The sequence below is a fragment of the Primulina huaijiensis genome, chromosome 10 (genome assembly GCF_012295235.1).
Source record: "Primulina huaijiensis isolate GDHJ02 chromosome 10, ASM1229523v2, whole genome shotgun sequence".
NCBI classification, from domain to species: domain Eukaryota; kingdom Viridiplantae; phylum Streptophyta; class Magnoliopsida; order Lamiales; family Gesneriaceae; genus Primulina; species Primulina huaijiensis.
This window is the reverse complement of record NC_133315.1, coordinates 15,621,275-15,631,684: the sequence shown is the minus strand read 5'-3', so window position 1 is coordinate 15,631,684 and position 10,410 is coordinate 15,621,275.

Below are 10,410 nucleotides of genomic sequence, written 5' to 3'. Positions count from 1 at the left end.
TATATAAAATGAAATGATGGCACCTCAATTGATTGGCCGAAACATTGAAGAGGTGCCATGATTTGGCTGAAACTATGTGTCATTTTATTAGTGAAATGGTGCATCATTTCATGAAGATGCAGATCTTTTAATTCAAGGATTTTCATCATCTATAGATAGTATTCCATACATTTGCATTCAACGCACAATTTTCACTTCTTCTTTCTCTCCAAGTTTAATTCTATATGTGAATTTTTAAGTATTAGCACTTAAAATTCATAATTTCAAGATATAAAATATTGAGTTTGGATTTTATAAGTTTATACGCTTAAATTCGAACTTTGGAATTACATTCGAAAGTTGTATTCTAGTTTTGATTTTTTTAAGCATTTGCGCTTCAATCCAAGTTTTGCAATATTTAATATCTTGGGATTGGATTTTTAAGTTTAACGCTTAGAATTTGAAATTATAAAATTTGTATACTATCTTGATAGCGTTCTAAACATTTTCAAAGTTCGTGTGACTTTAAAATTTGTAATGCAACTATTTTGAAGCCGTAATCGTTGTATCTTAAGAAACGAATTGCCAACAACTATGAGCACAGAGGCGGGACAATATCGTTTTAAAAAAATTCAAACTCTTGCCTCGACTTTTTTCTTGTAGCCATTTGGTTTAGTCATTTCTATCCCGTGATTTCCCAATATAAATAAAAGAATACCAACCCACATATGTGACATCAAAAATATTTGTGTGACAGGCAACACAAGCTTTACAGTGAAATATGATTAAAAATTAAAAAAAAAAACAATTAATATGATTGATATTCAATTTTGACTGCTTAAATGAACAATATCCAAAATAAGGTGGACGGTTTTTTTTAGTAATGTAACTTCAAACTTATCCAGTCCTGTAAGTTGTCAAAATTTGTTTTTTTTTTTTTGTTTTGGTCTATTTTTGCTCGGCACCATTAAATCTATCGAATATGATTTATTTGATACTGATTTTATTTCACATTACATATATGACAAAAATAAGCTTAAATTATACACATTAAAATATAATGAACAAAAATAAAAGAAAACCGCAAATTTTTTTCTCATTTTTTGAAATATTGAGGGTCATATCACTTTAATTATTTTTCGTTGTCCTTTTGTCATATTAATTTTAATTTTAGTAATATGAGCTTTATTTTTTCTAAATATATCACGTGTGATATAATCAATGTCAAATAATCATATTATATGGATTTAGTGGCTTTGAAAAAAAATTAAAAAAAAAATCAAGTTACTAAATGAAACCAAACTTTAAGAAATCACAAGTTTTAAAAAAAAAATATTCCAACTTACGAAGATTAACATTATACTTTTTCGATTTTTGAAAGCAATGTCGATGCTAGGATTGGGGACATGACACAAGCTTAGATTACTTTTTGTCAGAGCAGGTTAAGCACACAAACATATGGGGATTCTATTAATTAATTTCAATCAATTTCTGTTTTCTTGTTTCTTTGTGTTTCTAAATAAAATTTATAATTTTAATTTGCTCTACAAACGAAAAATCATGTATATAAATATAATCAACGTCAACTAAAAATTTGATTAGAATAAGTTTAATCACACACAAACATTAGGATTTTATTCATTCATTTCAATCAATTCTTGTTTTTTTTTTTTTGTCTTTCTTTCTAAAAAAGAAGATAGTTATTTTCTAAAATTTGATTTTTCCATGCTTGTGACGATAATGTATGGCTACAGATATCCTAGACCTTAGATTTTAGTCTTCTGAAAGTCCTTTATCTTAAGTAATTAGTGTACTATAATATTGGGATATTAATTTATTATTAGTTAAGAGAAAATAAAAATTAAAAGTATTCCTATAAGTTTTGGTCAAATTTTAGTTTTTTTGCAATAAATTAGTTTTTTCTCGTATTAAGTTTGTTTTTGTAGGATTCAATTTCAGATGGACATATTATCAACATTCAGCGTTATGTCTACAAACTACAACTTCATGTCAGTATTCCGGAGAAAATAAGACTAATTCAATGCCCCGAAAGAAAAAATTATTATGAACTAAATGTTGAATAGTTAGTTTATATCAAAACGTATACAATTTGCAATTTTAATAATTGATAAATTTTATTTTAAACATTAACAAGTGATTATCATACCAACAACGACATAATCTAATTTAAACTTAAAATTAATGAATTTATCGCACATGACAAATGAGAGTAGACAGATTAATTAAAGTTTTGTCTGCGACATTTGGGCAGCTATGCTTACCTTTTTCATCACAAATTGGAATACGACGAAAAATTTTGATGACCATCAACGTCTTAAATTAAGCATGATATGAAATTTTATAAGTGAAAATTAAATAAAGGGATGACGTATAAATATTTGAAATGTTACATATAAAATATCCGATAATTGAATGTAACGCTTTTGAATTTAGATAAATTAAATAGCTCGTATATTTGAGAAAATAAAAAATCATAAGTTATCCTAAACAGTACATATTTTGGTCATATAATCAGTCGAAATTCGATCTTGGCAAAATAAATTGATTTTCCTGCACTTTAATTTTTTTTATTTGATGCAGTCTGATGACATGTCGCTAGATATTGTTAAAATTAAACCAGATACATATCTAACGCAACACTGATATTCCCACAAAAAAAGGAGCGAAAATGCGAAAAAAATTTCACGCGGTATTATTCGAACCCAAAACTAGGGTTTCGTTGTCGTAGTTTATTGCCACACAAATACTAAGAAGAGATTGAAAGATAAAGTCAGGGGAGTACAATTATATTCCTTTAAAAAATCATCATCATGTTTCAAATCAAGAAATAAAGCTCCAAATAATGTATAATGATTATTTAAGCGGCAGATCCTTTCAATATTAATCAATGTTTAATTGGCAGTTAGGCAATCAATTCATGGCGACCATTCCATTAACCTCCGATCCCATGCACGTTCAAAGAGAAAAACAATACACTTCTCTTTGATTAAAGTTAATCATTTAAGAATTATTACACTATAATTGATACTAGTAGTGGCTGGAAACCCTCATCGCGCGTGTTAAAAAATAATTAATTAATAATTAGTCGAAAATATTTTGTCCACCTATTAAAGATTGGGTAAAGGGTAAGCATTTTACAAAATTATATTACATCTACAAGNAAAAAAAAAAAAAAAAAAAAAAAAAAAAAAAAAAAAAAAAAAAAAACAATTACAAAATATATTATTGCCAGAAAAAAGCCTTTAAAATGAGAAAATATTATTTGTATAATTAGTGTTACAAATTGGATTATATATTCATTTTGAAATGTCAAAATTATCCATACATTTTATTTAGAAAAACTCTTTCAAAAGAGTATTTAGGATTGTTTTGTAATTTCAAATATAGTTTGTAATCCAATATGTAACTCTCATTGTATATGTAACATAACCCTAAAAAATGAACCGATTTTTTTTTGACAGGGAGAACGGAATAATTTTTAGTCTGCTTTAACTATGAGAAATATACTCTTATTTTTTAAAAAAATAATAATTATACGAGTCACTAGTAAAAACGAAAAAAAGCTAAATATTTTTAAATATCTCATAATCAAACTCTTTTTTCCTAAAAAACACTATATATAAACATAAAAAATATCATACATATGCCTGGATATGTAATGGAAGTGTATGAATCTCTTAATCAAATTTCAGCTTGAGGTTGATTAATGATGTGTTTAAGGAGGAAACATTAATATTTTTAAAAATTTGGAATTCTTTTAATCGAAAGGATATTTCGAGCAATCATCTCTACCTTCATTGGGAAAAAAAAAACCATTAGGTCCAATTTATATATCTTTTATTGATATACACTGGTACAAAAATATTTACTCACCCAAAGAAATAATTAGTATACAATATATATTTGTGTAGTATATATAAAATGCTATATAAACTACAGGAGCAAAGATTTTCTCCTAAACCCACGACAAATAAATACACAATATATACATATTGTTACTGAAAAATTCTTATTTTAGATGATTATTCTTAGTTTTATTTGCAAGATTTGTGAGATAAATATGAAAAAGATAATATTTTTAAAGATTTGTGTCATGTTATTTTCCCAATAGATAGGGTTATTAAGTTCGATGAAAATTGAACGATTCTTATATCCCCTCGTTCTTAACTGTATTACGGCCTATTTCAACATCAACTTTTCAATTATGATTATTGCACAATAATATACATTCATTAGGTGTATATATAGGCATCCAAGCTAGGTTTAGGGTTTCCACTAAATATTTTCCATCCTCGTTTTTCTCTGCTGCCTTAACCCAAATTCTGACCGTATCCCCTCAAATACACTAATATTCATAAAATATGAATCAAAATGAAATGAAGATGTGTCATACCGGATCGAAAATCGTGGAACAAGGCCAGTTTTCAGGGAATTCTGCAAATTCAGCCTTCGCAACAAGGACAGTGAGATATGGAGAGTGCCAGAGAAATCATGCATATGATATTGGAGGATACGCTGTGGACGGGTGCAGAGAGTTCATGCCATTTGCGGAGGAGGAGTTCACCTGCGCTGCCTGCGGCTGCCATCGGAATTTCCACCGGCGCGTGGTGGCAGTGGAGTGGGTCTCAGAATATTCCTCCTCAACTTCAAACAACACGGCATGAAGTACATATCAACGACAATGACGGTGCATCCATATGTACGTTTTCAGCGTGTTCTCTGCGTGTATTTACTCTTTTTTTTGAAAAAAAAACCCATTAAACAAGATCATCGAGTCGTAATGAGCAGAATAAAGATTAGTTTACTAACGTCGATGCTGGTGTTTTGTGTTGTTTTTGTGTGTGTGTGTGTGTGTGTGTGTGTGTGTGTAAGCAATTAATCTGGTGAATTGTGTACATTTGATGAAAAATTCGGGGTTATCGATTATTATTTTGTTCTGTTTCTTAGTCGAAATCGGATCTTTTAAGTTGGATGATTTAATGATAAGTAAAGGGTGAGGTTTAACTTGTTCTTTCCATTGGGCACACCTCAAAACTTTAATCTGCAGATTTTAGTCATCAAGAGAAAACCCTAGAAATATACACGATTCTCTTATTATGGTATAAAAGCCTTAAACGAATTTAAAAATAATGAGAAATGGCTGAGATTGTGGAGAGGTGAATGAAATATAAGAGATCGAAGCAGAAAAATATGGATAAAATTGAGAGTTGGTGTTATATACCACCAAGTTAAAAGGTAATTTCTGAAATTAAATACTTTTGGCTTCACAATATATGATTTTTTATGCGAGACTATCCGTTCTACAATTTGAAAAATCAGATATAACACATACTACAATACTTAGGATAATAGTCTTTAAGTGTAGGATCGAATTCTCGAATATAAGTCGAGTTCGATTTGAAAAATCATATGCAGATCACAATTTATCTGTATCTACTATATTATTGAGCATGAGGATAATATAGTTTAAAATTTGACGTTATGATAAATAATTGTTTAGTGGATCTCTTCATTAATTTTGAAAAAGAAAAAAACCATATTATTGTAAATTTACTGAAAATTATTAAATTAATTATTAAAAATATATAAAAACAATCTCCAAAGTTGTAATTTTAATAAAATCTGTAGATTTTTTACACGAAAAATGCTTAACAACAAAAATATTATATACAAAACACAATATAATGTGCATAACATTACCAATATATGTAATTATTGCGTTGATTTAATTAAGTAATATAATAATAATAAGCTACGGTGTTATCGATATTCTTGTGTGCACACATATAATATCATGGAACTAAGCTATGGTGTTATCGTGTTGTGTGCACGCACACAACATGTAACATGCATTTCGATTGAGATGGATTTGATAGAAATTAAATAGTAAAGCATCAATTAATAAAAAGGCATTGCATAAAGGCAATCTTGGCATACTACGATTCAAGCCTTTGATGTTTTATCAAAAGATATAGACATTGATAACAATACGTACAACACAACTTAGCTTCAATGTTTTAAACGATATAATATTTCAAATTAACATCATATTTTGGTCGTTCTCCTAACAGAGACAATTATTGCACATCAACAATCTTTCACTCATTGATGGTATTCCTTGTAATCTATGATAATAGAACACGTGGTCTTGACTCTGATACAAATTATAAGAATGAACACTTTCCTTTTCACCAAACGTCATAATTGGTGATAACATTTCAACTCAAATTTTTTCACCTCCCAAGTTTTACATTTCGATCGTTCTCCCAGCAAGAACTGTTTAAATTAGCTAACTAAATTTAATTAGCAGAACTAAAATATTTTTTTTATTTGTCAACATAATTACTCGTATGTCAATGAAAAAATAATTTGTCTTTTATATAGAACTAACCGTATCCAATTATGTAACAATCTTTTGTTCACTTTTCTCAAAACATAGTAATTAATATAACCTAACTGAGTGCATGAACAAGTTCACAGTCTTTGGACAACAAAACTTATGTTGAAGCAAGGAGGATTCCAGCAAATGAGACTTGAGACGCGTCATATTCGATTAGCCTCTCGTTGTCACGAGTGTCGCTACAACGAGGAAACGATTATGATTGATCATGTATATTGGTCTGGTAGCTGGACATTTGGTATCCAGAACTTAATTTGCTTGCTTTGATGGTTTGAAGCTTTGGGAGACCTGGCTTGGAAAGAGTGGTATTAGGGAGATTATTCAATTTTTCATTCTCTGAATGGGGCAATACTTTCATGACATATTCTTAAAATATTATAAAATTAAATATTTATTACTAAAACAATATTTTAAAAATATTATCCATTATAATCACGCATCTCGGGCGTTGACTCGCAATCGCCATCATATTGGAATTTTCATTTCGACTTCGGCATACTTATTCTAAACGAAACAGGAACGATTGCCAATACACTAGCTAATGTTTGGGAAAATTATAATTTTAACCCATTAATTTGGGGGCAAATTTTCAATAACTCCCTACATTCATTCTCATCTTTATCTTAACTCCCTATCCCTTCAATTCTTTGTCTTAGCTCTCCAATATTTTAAAATTTCCAAGAATACCTTTATCCTTTTATTTTAGTAATTGATTTTTCTTTTAAACATAAAGGCCCATCATGTTTCCGTAAAATAAATTAAATCTTTTACCTCTTTGACCGGAGTACCACCGGGTTATATCCACCGTAATTTACGAACTGCTCCTCACAGTCCAACCACACGATCGCAACCGATGGTTACAGACGCAGATTCCTTCAGCAGTACTTAGCACAACCCTAATTCGTTTCCTACCTTAGGGTGTATAATAAAAGATAAAATTTTGAAAATAATACATGGGCTAGAGCCAAAATCTCTTTATTCAAACACAAACATTTATTATTACATTGAAACCTCCTGTAGAGGAGGAGAAACTTGTTTAGCTACTTCTAGTAGCCGAACTTGAAAAACACATAAAGAGAAAATATTACAATTGGTTTTTTGAAAGAAATGAGGAAAATGTTCGATGATCTTCACTTCCTTCTTCCTGCCTTATTTATAGAAGGCTTCTTCGGATCTGAAACTCGGACTTCAAATCTTGATAAGCCTTTACAGCTTGCATATGGACCCTTTAGTGGTTGAGCGGTCCTACTTTCTTGAAATGTCATTTTCTAAATTATTAATCTAGAAATTAAATTTTCGTCTTCTTTTATCTCTCCGAGATACCAGTAGAGATGAGTCTGGAAGATATCAGCTGTAATCTCATTTCCTTTCTCTTTTTACATTTTTATAATTGATCTGAGAGCTGCAGCCTCACTTCTCTTATATTTGATTCTTCTCTTTAAAACTATCAGATATACCCGGTACATCTTTAAGTTTTAATTCTGATGTGTTTAACTGGTTCCATTTATTTATAGTATCAGGTTTGGGTCCAGTTTTCTTGTTTTCTTTATTGGATTCTTTTTTTAAATAAAGTATCCAATGTTCTTTCGTCTTTTACCACTCATTATTAATTGTTCTTGTGTCCTTTTTCACCGATTATTGGTGATCCTGTTTTCCCCACTCACATGATAGTCCTTCTTTTGTTAGTGGGTTTGGTCACATGTCCCTTTTAATTTTGTCGAGGAATCTTAGGCTTTTTGTATCCCCGAGGAAAATGTGATTGTGGTCCTTCTTCACTTGTCCTTGTTTCGGTAAAATGGTTCAGATCAGATCTCGGCTTGAAACTTTTACCGAATTCCGGTTCTTTCTGATTCTGGCATTCAGGACAGATGTTTTCTGACCACCTTCCTATATGTGCCATATTACAGAACTTTCGGCGAGTCTCTTTACTGGCCGGCAGCTTGCTGTTCCATAGAAAATTTCTTTTCTTCTCGAATAAATCTTCTGTAAAACTTGTTGTTTTTCATGTCATAGTATTTAACAGGAATGATCCATTTAAAGAATTTTGGTAAAACTTAAATGAAAACTTGACTTTGTCCATCTCCATGAGACAGACCCAGATACCCCATGCTCTCCTGGTAGATATGTCATCTTCATTGAATGAAGAGTCTAAGGGGTTTTCATTTGTAGGAGGATCCTTTATAAATTTTTGAGAATTCATGTCTGGCCTCCTTAGCTTGATGAAATGAAAGGCTTCGTGTGAGCCTTTCCCTTTTGGTTCTGGTGCTGCACTGAAAAAATACAGCTCCAAAATATCTCCTCTGGACAAATGATCATTGTTTGTCCAAGTTTCATGTACCGCTTCCTGTATCCATTTTGGTAGTGCTGATATCTCCGGGAAGCTGGGTGAAGTAGTATAAACTGAGGCAAGAGCCCCAAATTCATACCAGGCTTTGACCTCTTTTGGATATGAATTTTGTTTCATCCATACCCTATGATATTTTCCTGCAACATCAACTCGAACCATGGTTGGGTTGATGCCAATTCTTGTGTTTAATTTCTCCCAATTATGTTGATAAACCTGAAATGGAGAAATTGTAGTTTCATTAGTACCAACCTTAGTTTTGCCTTTGTTGGTACGAGGTTTAAGGTTGATCTATCCCTCTTCATGCCCCGAGGTGAAGGGTTGACTTGAGGACTCGAGATAAGGATCTGGAGTCTCAATTTTTGTTTCAGCCGATTCATCTGGAGATGATCCCGACTTAACACTTGTGCTAGGGGTACTTGAATCTCCTGCTCCAGGTATCGAGCCCTGTACTCGAAAACTCTCCATTTGGGAAACCAATGGTTTCTCAATGCCTTGGAGGATAGGCCTTTGCATTACAGACCATAACTGAGTATATTCTAAACATCCTGTAATTCGATCAGAGACAATTATCTTATTAGCTTGTTGAAGCCTTCCCGCAACTTTTGCGTTTAGTGCTAACTTGTTAAACTCGGTTTGAAGCATTTCAAGGTGTTCCCTCAAATGCCTCTGTATCTTGATAATAACATCAATTTCAATGCTGTTCATCTCTTGTTAAAAAATCTGCAAGAATATTCTCATAAAATTTAATAATCACAATATCAAAAATATAATTTTGACATAATGATTGCCATCTTAATAATCTGGCCTTCTCAGGTTTAGACTCAATTCTATTCCTTAAGAAAGCTTTAACCTGTGTATTATCAACTTTCAAAGTGAATTTCTTTGCAAGTAAAAATAATGGCCATTTTTCAAAAGCCCTTTTTACTGCATAAAATTCCTTCTCGTTGATATATCATCTTATGGCTTCTGTATCTGAGAATAAACCGCTACAATACCTGTATGGTTGTTCTCCATCTGGTGTGAGCTTAGTAAAAACTGATGCCCACCAATGATCACTGGCATCTGTGTATAATACCAGATCATCCTCATCTTGAGGAATAGCCATTTTTGGAAGATTTTTACAAATCTCATTTAATTGAACTAATCCCTTTGTGTGTTCGTTTGTCCATATAAATATAGCATCTTTCTTCAATAATGGACTAAACACTTTCTTGTGTTTTGCTAGGTTTTTAATAAACATCCCAGCAAAATTAACAACTCCTAAAAAACTTTGAAGTTGCTTCTTGTCTTTGAGATTTTCTGGAAAATTCTGCACTTTTTCCACTATGTGTTCTTGCAGATTAATTCCTGACTCATCGATTTCAATTCCGAAGAATTCAATCTTTCTTGTTGCAATGACTGCTTTCTTTTCAGATAAAATCAGTCCTTCTTTTTTACAAACTTTGGAGAAAATCTTCAAATGTTTAACATGTTCATTCATATCTTTAGACGCTATTAAAACATCGTCAATATAAACAAACATGGACTTAAAATAATCTTTAAAAAGATTATCCATCTTTCTTTGAAATATCTGAGGTGAATTAGCCAATCCCATTGGTAATACCTCCCAAATATAATGTCCTTGTGGTGTAGAGAAAGCTGTGAATTTCTTGCTTTCTTCTTG